The 12,204-nt window shown below is 45.7% G+C and overlaps 1 protein-coding gene across 2 annotated transcripts in view; it reads left to right on the plus strand.

The window, feature by feature from the left end:
* VPS35L (VPS35 endosomal protein sorting factor like) overlaps positions 1-12,204 on the plus strand; it is a 115,023-nt gene that overhangs the window by 82,315 nt on the left and 20,504 nt on the right. The window lies entirely within an intron of this gene.

Genomic DNA, 12,204 nt, shown 5'->3' on the forward strand with positions numbered 1-12,204 from the left:
ACCCTCCCCACCTGTCCTTGTTGTGTGTTGGTAAACGTGGAACTTTCTCCTAGTGCCTGCTTTGGTAAGCACGATGGGTTAGCAAGAAACAAGGTGAAACAAAAATGAACAGCCACCACCAAAACCCTGATGCTATGCAAAATGAAGATTAGTTTGGATTGATTAATTAGCTTAGATTGATGTAAGAAACTTAAAATCTTATTATAAACTGGTTCCCTCTTAAAAAGTTCAGGAATAGTAGACTTAACATGGGAACTCTCGAGTTTTGCATAACTTAAAACATTAGGAACAGATAGCTGCTGATATCAAACCTATGAACTATAAGTAGAGGCTCTAGAAGCCTAGATCTTTCTTCTCCCAACTTAGAAACTAAGGACCGTGATCTAAAATATTGTAGGTCCCAGGCAAGCTTATTATGACTGGACCCCAGATGGGGCTTCATGCTACTTTAAAAAAAAAAAAAAGGGCAAAACAAAAATTCTTAAGCTAAATAGAGGCACCCCCATCATCAAAGATTTGCTGCTCCAAAACTATTTGACAAGAGCCCTGGGTGGCTTTTCCTCTGTTGTGCTGCCCCATGATGGCCTCGGTCCACACCTGGAGATAAACAGTGTCAGAAGAGCCTGGTACATGCTGGGTGGGTGGTTGATGCCCTCGGTGTCCGTGCCCTGGACTCCTCGTCTGCCTCACCCTGCGCTTCAAGCCACTGCAGGGGGGGACGGGAATGTGGCATCCACTTCATGTTTAATAATTTATCTGCTAATTTTTCCTCCAGTCTCCAAATGCTATGGCACTGAACCTTAAAAGCCTATTATTGTTGGTCCGAAAGCCACATGCAGCAATTGCAGGCCAAAATGAATAATACATTCATTTACTAAGAGGGGAAGGCTACATATAAATTAAATGAAGCTTGTGGAAATAGGCCGCTTTTGTTCACCCCCCCCATGCCGCCTTCCACACTGCCCCCCCCCCCACCCCGGTGGTTATAAAACAGTCCTGTCGGGGCACCCGTGTGGCTCAGTCGTTAAGCATCTGCCTTCGGCTCATGTCATGATCTCAGGGTCCTGGGATCAAGCCCCACATCCAGCTCCCTGCTCTGTAAACAGTCTGCTTCTTCCTCTCCCTCTGCCCCTCCCCCCATCATGTTTTCCCTCTCTCTCTCTCTCTCTCTCTCTCTCTCAGATAAATAAAATCTTTAAAAATAATAATAAACCAGTCCTCCCCCCCCCGATTCATTTTCTGGTCTCCCTGATCCAGCCTCAGTTTGTATCTTCTTTATCGGGCAGTGTCTTTGTCAGTACTGGGTCCAGCCTGACATTAAACTCCCGTTGAACTCTGTCAGCCCCGTTTGGAATGCTGATGAAGGCTTTTTACAGGGGAGGCCCAGTTCTGGTCCTTTGGACATACTGGTGTAGCACGTGGAGTGGATTGTCGGGGGGCCGGAGTGGGGGAAGGGTGTTGTTCCAAAGTCACCAGTTGGCCCCAGTAGTTAGGAGAAACAGAGGACTCGTGCTTCTCACCTGGAGACGCCTGTGGACCTTTTCTTTCAGCCAGTTCACTAGATAAGTTCTGTTCTTGTTTGTGAGCGGTTCTTTCTAGAAGATTATTACCAGGCCACAGCAGGAACAGATTGTTTTGCCCTTTATTTTTGTCTTTGTTCCTTTATCTTTCTAGTTTCTAATCTGAGAAAGGAGAGTGTTTTACAATGGAAGTATTGTTGAAGCTTGGTCTTAGAAGGGGAACATACATTTATCGGGAGGAGTGGGGAGGGAAGAAGGAGCTATTGGCGTTCCAAGTGGGGTAAAGGGCTTGAGCAAAGGCATGGGAGGTGCAAAAGCCCATGGCGTGTTTGGCCAACAGCAGGATGTCGGGATGCGTCCCTCACGATGGTGACTTTTAGGTTCCCTGGTCCCGACTCTTCCACTTACAAGCTGGATGGCCCCAGACGAGTTGGCCCTTTTGTGCCTCAGTTTTCTCATCTGTCAAGTGGAGATCTCAGCTGTGGCACCTGTCTGTTGCAGATTAAATGAGAGAACATATTTAGAGAACTTGGCTCGCTGGCACGTAGTAGCTGCTCAGTTAATATTAACCTTGTCTAACTGTCTCTCAAAAGACAGAAAGTACATTGTGGAGCTCTACATACAATGACAGCTCTGTGGTTTCGGGGTTCTGAAAGCAAACTTCTCATCTGCAAAACCTTGAGAAATCCACAGGAAAGCTGATTGTTCTTTTAAGATTAACCCCGCCAAATTATCTGGGAAAACAAACAAAAAAGGTCTGCGATTCCTCCAAAGATGAAATGATAGAGAAAACAATTCAAGCAAAGTAGTTTTGTTCTTTTCATTAATAACAGTGCTTTCCACTATTATTAATAGTGCTTTCCAGAATTATCTCCCCCTCCTTTTAAATTTTACTTTTTTAAATTTATTTTTTGCAACTTCATCCTTTAGAGCATAGCTCACAAGCCCCTTCTTAAGGCACACCATTCTTGGCATCTCGACCCCCGAACAAACTAAGAGTTAGGTCAGGTTATTTTATAGGATGTGTTACCCTGACTTTGCCCTCACTGGACTAACCACTGTTGTTATTTAACAAGTAAATATGTAAATAATTGTCTGCTTTTCTCCCCTGCAAGAGTATCTGCTCCATGAAATTTTTTTTTTAAGATTTTATTGATTCATTTGAGACACAGAGATACAGAGAGAGAGAGAGAGCATGAGCAGGGAGAGAGGCAGAGGGAGAGGGAGAAGCAGGCTCCTCACTGATCCAGGAGCCCGACATGGGGCTCGATACCAGGGCCCTGGGATCATGACCTGAGCCGAAGGCAGACACTTAACCGACTGAGCCACCCAGGCGCCCCATCTTTTTATTATTTTTTAAATGTTTACCTATGTACCTATGTACCGACCTAAGTATCTAACTTATTCAGACCGTCCCCTGAAGGATACATCTGATGTGACTGTCTTCTCAGACCTTGAGGCCTCCCTGGTGATCAGAGACAAAGCGGGTTATTTTTGCTGGCACAGTTCACAGGTGGGCAGGTGGCATGAAACTGGTCGCCCACATCCCAACACGCATGGGCCATCCACTTTAGGGAGTATCAGGGCCTGGGATGGATGGAACCCACAGAAAAGGGGCAGGGGAGAGTCTCCCCATAAGTGCAGTCAGCTCTTTATATTGATAAATGTCTCCGAGTTGCCTCCCCCTGCCAGCACTCTTGGCCATTTCTTACATGCAAGCCACTGTGCCAAGCCTTGTGCCGGAACAGGAACGCACTTAAAGAGACTGCATGCTCATAGGGGAGAGCACATCGGTTTACACTTACACAAGGCAGCTTGTGATAAATGTGCAAGATGTTCATAAAACATGCAACAGAATTTTAGAGGAGAGAGAGAGAGGACCCTTGGCTTGGAAGAGCAAAAAAAAAAAAAAAAGGAAGAAACTTCATAAAAGAGGTGGCATTGAAGAGCCTGGAGGGTAAGGGAGGGTGTTTATATGCTGAAATGAGGCAGAGGGCATTCTAGGCTGAGACAGGAGTGGAAGCAAAGGCTTGCAGGCTGGAAACAGTGCATCTGGAGGGAATGAGCAGGAGATCAAGTTAGGAAGATAGTTTGGGGCCTGACAAGAGACCTGAATTCCTGGCAAAACAGTCCAGTCTTACTCGGTATGTAGTATTTGCTAGGTGATTTATGTTCGTTTTACAGATGACGAGACTAAGTCTCCGAAGTGTCACAGGACTTGCCCAGGAGTATCCAGCTCATAAGTGACCTGATCTGACCTCCCGTGCTCTTTTTACCCCTGGGCTTCCCTGACGTTACGTTAGCTCCTGTCAACCGCAGTACAAAGTGTTATTTCTGGCCCTGGGTGCCTGTGGTTGCTGGAGGCCAATTATTATAGATTGAATGTTAGATAAGCTTATGTAGAAAACAAAGAACAGAATTAAGGTGAGAGAAATGTAATCCTTTCTGCTCAGGGAAATCCAAACCTGATCTCTACAGAGACACCTTTACAGCCCCCTGTGAGCTACTGCGGGGATTTTAGAAACGTTTGTTGACTGTGCATTACCCCAAAGACAGGAGTCGGGTATGTGGATGGCATATTGGAACCGAGAAATCATTTCTGTGACCACAGTAGACTTTTCACAATGCACTGATACTCCGTGAATGGAAGGGGTTTCTGCATAAACCAGATGGCAAAATCAAGGTTAGATTCAGCTGTCATTGATAACAAGTAAGCATTTGAGAATAAAGTATTTAATTATTTTTAGGCACTCATATTTTTTATAAAATCTTATTCGTATACATATTATCAAAACAGTGGCCCCTTAAATCCTCAAACTTATCTGCTGTAATAATGGTCTATTACAGAAACACAGTTTAGTAATAAACAGCATTAAATCTCTCGGGTTAACTCACCTGTGGATAATAACTCAGCCATTTGGCCCATGAGGCTTTACCCAAAAGGCAACCCCCCCCCACAACAAGATGATGGTGCATCTTGCCCCCAACAAGATGATGGTGCATCTTGATTGCAGAGTGGAGTTCAGCCCGCTGCAACAGAAATACCACAGATGGCGTGGCTTCAGGGATGGACATTTGTTGCTCACAGTCCTGGAGGCTAGAATTCCAAGATCAAGCTTCCAGGAGATTCAGTGTCTGGTGAGGACTTTCTTGGTTCATAGGCAGCCATCTTCTTACTGCGTGCTCCCATGTGGAAGGGGTGAGGACATTCTCTGGAGCCTCTCTCATAAGGGCACTAATCCCATTCGTGAGGGCTCCACCCCCATGATCTCATCACCACCAAGTCCCCACCTCCTAATAACCACCTTGGGTAGTGGGGAGAGGGTAGGATTTCAACATACGAATTTGGGGACATAGGGAGGACTTTAACATTCACTCCAAAATACAAAGTTTGAGGTAGTGGGCTCTGTCCCGGTGTTACATCTATAAATAGTATCCATTATACTGCTATTGCCACTCCAAACCTCAACTTACCTAGAGATGGGAAATGTTGAAGATTGGTAAAGATGTTCAGCAATACGGAGAGAGTGTAACCAGAATCCTGCTTTAATCAAGTATATTCAAGGGACCAGAGGGAATCTTTCGCCCTCTTGTGACGTTTTGTCCTAAGAAATTGTGAGGTTTCCTTTCCTAGAGTTCCCTGGCCTAGGAGCTGTCCATCTCCGTTTTCCGGGAGGGCATGTGATTTCCCTGAGGTCTTTTGGGAGTGGGGCAAATTACTTCTGAGCTCTTGTTTAGTCCTGGGAGTTTAGGACTCCGAAGCATAGTAAAGATTTCCGTTAGCACTGACCTAATGCATTATTGAAGAAACCAAAAACTGCCTCTGATGGTGGGTTATCGCTTCTTGACTGTCTCTTAGGATTCATGTACTGAGTCTAATTCTGTATTGACAATGCCAGGGACACACAAGGATGACCTTACTCTCAGAGGTGATAGTTCCGGTCTGAGTTTATGTTCTCTTGTACAGAGGGTGATTGGGGGTACTGTCCTGTTTCCCACTGAGAAACAGGCAACCTGGACGTTATTCTAAATCTTAATGATTTTTATGAAAAAAAAAGTATATGCTCATTTGAAAAAATTCCCACAAATAAATGTAGAACTTAAACGTAAAAAGCCTCAAAATAAAAGTCACCAGTAATCTGTTTCCTCCCTTCCAAAAAATAGCCATTGTTAACAACTTGGATAGTTGTCTTAACTTTTTTCTCCATTTAGAAATATTCGTTCTCATGCTCTCTCATCCGCTTTCCTTCCCTCCCCATCTCTCTATATTATATATACATGCAGTCCCACCACCCTTAAGAATGGATTGTGTCTTCCACAATGTTTCTCGATTTGCTTTTTTCACTTACCAGTAGATCTTGGTCTTTCCCCTGCCGCCCCTCCCCACTTACCCATGTCAGTATATAAAAATCTACCTCATTGTAACGGCTGTTAAGTGTTCTATTTCATTTCCTTTTCTTTTTGGAAGTGCTATAAATTATTTCTCCCACTCCCCCCTCCATTTTTGTCCTAAACTCCTATTGAAAAATATTTGCACTCTTTCCAGTTTTTTTTTTTTCTCTTGCCAACAATGAGCAACCAGCATCTTAATTCTGAGCCATTTTAAAGCTTTCTAACAGTTGTCCAGTTGACGGCTATTTTAGTCTCGGGAACGTGGAACCCTACTGTTCAGACAGAGCCCTGTGCAGAGCCTTGGTGTGCAAAATAGATAGCAATGGGCTCTTCAGGTGAGCATGCCCGTGGGAGGCCACTAGCCCTTGAGCTGTCTACCGGAGCTCACAGAGCACACAGTGAGACCTTCTAAAGCCTTGAGAAGAATCTCTGCAAGGGGAGCCATCTAGAGAGCTTGAACCCTGAATTAGGACTCACGTCATGGAGCAGCGAACCTGCGAGGAACTGTCCTGGCGCATTGGCTGTGGGGAGCAGAGCAGTACGCTGGGCCTCCGGGAGGCGTGCACCACCCTTTGTGCCTCGTTTTTGCACCCAAGGAGGGTGCATGTCCCTTCGAGCAGCAGGAGTTGCTAAGGCCCACAGCAGTGGGTGCCCCGCCTCTGGTAAAGAAGGAAGGGGAACTCTTCAGGTACCCCTTTGACCATCTGCCTGTCTACCTCCTTGCCTCACTTTCTGTTTCGAACACTCCTAGGGTTGAAAATGTTATAACAAACTTGTATTGCCTTTGTGTGCTCAAGAGAAATCATTTTTAGAAATTTAAATGAAAATTCCCAAACAGTAACTTAGCAGGAAGTGGAAGATCCTAGTTTCCTTCACCCTCAGCCACCACTCCGATATCACACTTACTACTTTGGCCTTATATTGCCTCACTTTTTCTACGCATCTCCATAAGCACGTACACTTTCTTACAAAGACAGGATCATGCTATACACAGGTATATATCGTTTTGTGCTTAATACATCACAGACATCATTATACATCCAAACATACAGATGTACCTCCTTCTCTTTATTAGCTGCATCATTTCCACGATATGACAATGCAACAGTTTTAACTAGTCCCTTATAGCTGGGTTGTTTGTCCTGCTGAGCTTGGAGTTGATACAAAGATACCTTCGTCCTCAGAGAGGAGCTAGTAGGCAGCACACAGCTCACCTAGTATCTTCAACTAAGCCCTCATTTCAGCTTCTGTTCACATCTCACCTTCTTCCAGGGTTTGCAAGTGACCTATTTTCTTGACCATTCTCTCCTTTTGGTGGCTTTATGCTTTGGGTGTGTGTGACTTCTCTGTGTCCTTACAGAGGCCTCTGGAATATTCTCCTTTGGTGTTGTGCAGACCCTTTGAAACTGCCCAGATTGGGAAACAGGAGAGCGTGAAATCTCAGAAAATTATAAAAAATCCTGTGATGATTGTTTTTGCAAGCTTCCCTGGCTCTTACTGTATCTATGAAGTGACAAGGCTGAGCTCTGGCTGAGCTTCCTCGCTGCTGACTACTTGTGTGTGCTTCTCGCCGAGTGTCTCCAGGTGAAACCTTTCAGAGTGCACCAGTCACGACGGGGAAGTCATATTCTGCATTTATCCGAATAGTTTAGAACAGTTTCTTGCAAACCTCTTGAATTCCAAAACTCACTAGAGAAGCTTGTTTAAAGAAACAAATGGACTAAGTGATGAAGGTGGTAAATTTTATGTCATATGTATTTTGTGCCCCCCCCCCACACACACACAAAGAGAAGAAAAAGCACATGGACCAGATTTCACTTAGTAGCTATAAAAAAAAGATGAAGATGTACTTTATGTGCAATGATGGAATGGTTTTTTTTTTTTTTTTTTAAGATTTTGAGAGAGAGAGAGGAGGAGCAGAGAGAGGGGGACAGGCAGACTCTGCATTGAGCACAGAGCTGATGTTGGGGCTCGATCCCACGACCCTGAGATCATGACCTGAGTGGAAATCAAGAGTTGGACACTTAACAGACTGAGCCAGGTGCCCCAGTGATGGAATCATCTTGAAGACCTGTTGTTAAGTGTGAGGTGGGGGTGAAGGGAGTTGTAAAATGGTGTCAAGCAGCAGATAATATGCTTTGCCTCAGGGAAGGGTAGCTGGATGGCGGGGGATGGGAGTGAGGAGTGTTACCTTTGGCATTTTGAATCCTGTAGCTCTAGTACCTATTGAAAGCTTTTTTTTTTTTAAGTTAGATTTCCAAGTTTCTATCTTGGATAGTGTGGCTCAATACATTTAAGGTGGCACCTGGGAATTCATAGATATTTTTTAAACGACAGCTTAGTGAGATCTGATTGATTCATGTATTATAAGATCCATCCTTCTCCTAAGCGTACAATTCGGTGGGCTTTAGGGCATTCACAGAGTTGCGCAACTGTCATCACTAATTCCAGAACATTTTCATCACCCCGAAAGGCAGTCCCTGATCCATTAAGTAGTCAGTCCCTGTTCCTCTCTCCCAGGCTCCAGGCAGGTGCCCGTCTACTTTTTGTTTCTCTGGATCTGCCTATTCTTACTATTTCATGTAAAAATGCAGTCTGACAATACAGGTCTTTTATGATCGACTCCTTTCATTTAGCATCACGATTTCAAGGCTCACCCATATCGGAGCCTGTATGTATGTGTACGTGGCATCCACATACGTTCAGAGGAGCTGCTGGGTCCTGCAAAGCGGCTGTACCGTGATACGTTCCCATCGGCGATATTGAGCCTGGGAACCTGTATTTTTTTGCAAGGCTGATGATTCTTGTGATAAAGCAGTTTTGGAAAACTGGCTCTGAGAGGAGCTCAGTCCCTCTTCCTGGGAGCAGGGATGCTGGCTGTGTCTGCCCTCCGCCAGTAGCCGGCAGCACTGAAGGACACGTCAGAACGAACTCTAGGGTGGGACCAGCTGGGCCTCAGTGGTATTTTTGGTTTTCTTTTCTTTCCTTTTTTTTTTAAGTGGGCTGTGGAAAAGAAGCCTGGTTGTTCCATGAAACCTCAGAAGATTCAGGTAGAAAAAGATATAGCATAGGGAAGCTTGTACATATACCTGCTTTTTCCTTCCCCTTGTGAAACAGGAATAATAGTCTTTGTGGATGGCAATCTGATTTCTCCTTTTTCTGTAGGTCTTTACAACAAAACAAGGGGTGCATGGGTGGCTCAGTTGGTTAAGGATCTGACTCTTGATTTTGGCTTGGGTCCTGAGATCTGCACTCAGCATGGTGTCTGCTGGAGATGCGTGTGTGCTCTCTCTCTCTCTCTCTCTCTAATAGCCACAAAAGTGTTCAGTGGTATTGATGAGATTATTCCAAACTCCATGAGGAAAAACTGTTTTCATATACAGTAGGATTTGAGCCCTAATTACAAAGTCGAAATTGAGAAGTCTCCTAGATAAGATTTTATATATGGAGTAAGTCTTCTGAGGATAGAAATAAAAATCTGCTTTGCAACACTGTGGAACATTGCCTGCCCCAACCCCTAAATAACTGTTTATTTTAGCTCTCTCCTTTGGAATGGGAACTGAGTGGGGCATTTGTGAGGAACAGAGCGCCAGGCACAAAGCTGCTCCCTCTTTAATGAGGCATAATAATAGGCACTTTTCTTGGGGCCACTTGGTAACAAACGCATAAATAGAATAAATAAATGGTCTTTCAAGTTGTTCTGAGCAGAGTTTTGGATTCCGCTGAGAGAGGCTCTTCACCTTGTTCATTACGGACTTAATGTTTTCACCAGAAAGCAATTGCTATAGAGCCATGGGGACAGAGAGCTTTTCCTACAGAAGGAAGACAGCCAGACCTGGTGGGGTCCAGGCCTGCCTGAGCTTAAAGGGGGGTAATGGCAGTGGTGAATTCAGCTCTGTTTCTTTATCATGTAGTGTGGTTACGTATCAGTGATATGAAATGTATCACTGTAAGCATTTTTCAGTGTGCAGTTCACTGGCTTTAGGTGCATTCACAATGCCATGCAATCCCCTCACCCCTGTCCATTTCCAGAACGTTTTCCTCATTCCAGACTGAATGAAAAGCATATCCCTGAAAACAGTAACTACACCCCGCTCCCTGTTCAGCTGTCTGCTCTATGAATTCGACTCCTCTGCCTCAGGAAAGGGAAATCCTATGCATTTGTCCTCTGGTCCGATCTATTTTCTTAGCGTGATGTTTTCAGGATGCGTGCATGTTGGGGCACGTGTTAGAATTTCCTTCCTTCTCAGGCTGAATGCTATCCCATGGTGTGGATGTTTCGCATTTTGCTTATCTGTTCCTCTGCTGGCAGATGCCCGGGTTGTTGCTGCTGTTTGGCCCTTGTGACCTGTCCTTCCACACACACTCTTGCACACATACCTGTTTGAGTCCCTGCCATCATTTCTTTGGAAGGTACTCCTGGAAGTGGAGCTGCGGGGCCAGGTGGTAGGTCCGTGTGTCACTTTCTGAGTGGCCACCAAACCAGTTCCTACAGCCGCTGAGCGGTTTCACGTTCCCACCCGCGGCGCACCGGCGTTCCAGTTTCTCAACATCTTTGCCAACGCCTGCTAGTCACTGATTTTCAGCAGTGCCCATCCTGATGTTATCTCCTAGGGATGAAATCTCACTGTGGATTTGATTTGCATGTTTCTAATGATTATTGATGTTGGGCATCCGTTCATGTGCTTGTTGACCATTTGTGTGTTTTCTTCGGAGAAATGTCTATTCAGGTCCTTTGCCCGTTGTTGATCAGGTTACCTGTTTTGCTCTTGCTGGAGAATGTCTTCATATATTCTAGATACAAACCCCTTATCAGATCTAGGAGTTGCAGGTTGATTTTTTTTTTTTTTTTAGTGCAGATTTGATTGCATTGCTTAGAGTGGGCGATGGCCTTGACCATCCCTGGGCTACTTTAACCTGGCCACTCACTTTCTGAGCCTATTTCCTTATGTGGGCATGGAAACCATTGTGCCTTCCCCACAGGACTGCCGAGGACTAAGAATACAAACTGCTTTACGACAGGCCTGGGAGTCTCCCTGGTTCCCTCCAACGCTGCCTTTTACTACTGTCTGTAGCCTGAGACAGGAGACCCTGCAGCCTCCACCTCTGTCTACCAGAGTCCGCATCAGGTGTCTTTTCCCAGCGGCCCTGTATCTAATCTCTTTCTGTCCGGAAAGATGGACATCAGCTTCTTTGTGTCCCGCCCCGCCCCCGACCAAAGGACACAACAGGCTCCGAGAAAATAGTTATTTAGTGTGATCACGTTGGTCTCACCCCGATGTCGACTCTCGCCTCCTTTTCTCTGTGTGCTCACAGTGCCTGTTCACCGCTTGGTGAATGTGGTAGGGTTGTGAGTTCAGTTTGGGAGAGACAGCCTGGGAAGGGAGTTTCTGGAAAGCTCTGAGAGAGCTGCCTTTCCTTAACGTGGTTTTTGTTGTCTTTTTTTTTTGCTTTGAAAAGGGAAGAGAAGGCACCCCACCCCCCACCAGCTGCAGCCGCACACTCTTCTCATTAAGTGCAGGCCTTTGTTGTTGCATGTGCCCCTCTGGGGTGCTGGGTGGGGTTCCGGCGGGGGTTCAGGATGCCGTGTGCCAGTGCCGTGTCCTCTCCGCATCACTGGGAGTCGTTCCGGAGTGGAAGTGTACTTATTTGGACCATGCAAACGTTTGATCTTCTTGGGTAGTTTAAGATTTCACTTGTCAGGTCAGTGTTTTGTCTGTTTTGACCTTGAGGCTTTTTCTCATGGTGAATGCTTTGGCAGTTCTAGAAAGAACTCTGTCTCCCTCTCAGCCCCCACCTCAGTCCTTCCTCCTCTCCCCATCCATTCCTTCCTGTCTCTGTCCTCCATTGCTGCCTCCCGCCCAGCTCTTCCTCTTTCCATCCCCCTCTTCCTCTTCCTCTCCCCTTGCCTTGCTTTCTCTCACCCTTTGAGGTCTTCTTGTTCTACGGAATACTAAACATTTTTTTAAAATATCTTCATTTCCCAAGTGATTCTCTGGAACAATTCACCTAGTCGGAAGTCTCTAAAGCTGTATATGCATGTGTGCACGTATGTGCACGTGTGGATTCCTTCAGATGTCTCAGTTATTTCTTTAACAAATCCAGGGTGCGCCAGGGTAGACGCAGGCAGATGGGAGTTTGCGCCCTACTCTGCCTCAGTGTACCCAGGACCCTGACGCAGGACCATTCGTCCTTCCACACCTTGGTTCCCGTCTGTGAAGTGTGCCCGGTGACTCTGCTTCCCCATGCGGGGCACTGGAGGGTTCCGGCAACCAGTCCAGGTTGAGCCCTC

This window comes from Eumetopias jubatus, unplaced genomic scaffold, assembly GCF_037043125.1.
Source record: "Eumetopias jubatus isolate StellerSeaLion01/CBP00866 unplaced genomic scaffold, mEumJub1_p1.0 scaffold_12, whole genome shotgun sequence".
In the NCBI taxonomy this organism is placed as follows: Eukaryota; Metazoa; Chordata; class Mammalia; order Carnivora; family Otariidae; genus Eumetopias; species Eumetopias jubatus.